The sequence below is a fragment of the Sorex fumeus genome, unplaced genomic scaffold (assembly GCF_029834395.1).
Source record: "Sorex fumeus unplaced genomic scaffold, SorFum_2.1 ptg000134l, whole genome shotgun sequence".
Taxonomy (NCBI): Eukaryota; Metazoa; Chordata; class Mammalia; order Eulipotyphla; family Soricidae; genus Sorex; species Sorex fumeus.
Genome location: NW_026606191.1, coordinates 959,173 through 960,365, shown reverse-complemented (window position 1 = coordinate 960,365; position 1,193 = coordinate 959,173).

Below are 1,193 nucleotides of genomic sequence, written 5' to 3'. Positions count from 1 at the left end.
CATGCAATGTGTCTGTGTATATGTTTATGTGAGTCTGTATCTCTGTGTTCATTGTGCTTGTGAAAATATGTGTGCATATATCTGTGTTGTCTGTGTGTGATTATGTGTATATATGCTTGAGTGTATGTCTCTGTATGTATGTGTTTATGGCTATATATGTGTTGTGCTTGTGTATATGTCTGTGTGTGCATGTTGCTGTATCTATATATATGTCTTTTGAGTGTGTGTATGCCTGGTGTCTGTGTGTATGTCTGTGTCATTCTGTGTGTGCACGGGTGTGTCTCTATATATGTCTGCATGTGTCTCTTTGTGCATGGGTCTGTATGTTTCTGTACACATGTGTCATGCAATTGTGTATCTTCGTATATGTGTGTATGTATACATATATACATATATATGTCACTTGCTTATGTGCATGTGTTTCTATGTGTACATTTGATTGTGTGTCTGTGAGTCTGTGTGTCCATGTATATATCTGTGTGTGCATGTGGCTGTGCGTTTATGTATATGTGTGTTGCTCTCTGTATACATGTGTCTATGTACATGTCTTTGTGTTTGTGTATATGTCTGTGTCTCTGTTTGTGTGCATGTCTGTCTGAATACACCTGTTTGCGTATACATGTGTTTGCTTCTGTGTTTCTCAGTGTCTGTGTATATATGTCTCTATGTGTTACGGTATCTGTGTGTGTGCATGTGTCTATGTTTGTGTATATGTGTTGTCTGAGTGTGTGCATGTTTGTATCTGTGTGTGTATCTATGTCTGTGTATATGAGTTAGTGTGTGTGCGGATCTGTTGTCTGTGTGTGCATGTGTGTCCGTGTAAATGTCTGTATCCATAGCTTTGTATGTCTTTGTGTCTGTGTCAGTATGTGGATATGTGTGTATCTGTATCTATGTTTGTGTGTTTGTATACACATGTGTCTGTACGTATATGTCTGCATCTGCACATGTCTGTATGTCTGTGTGTGTGGCTACAATTATGTCTGTATGTCTGTGTATATGTCTGTTTCTGTCTGTGTGTGCACACGTTGTGAGTCTGTTTAAATCCCAATGTGAGTTGGTGCATGTGGGTATAGGTCTGTGTATGTGCTGAGTCTTTGCGTGTGCATCTCTATGCATATGTATTTTCCCATATGCCCCTGTGTATCTGTGTGTGCACTGGGTGTGTCTGTATAAATTTATTGAGTGTCTGT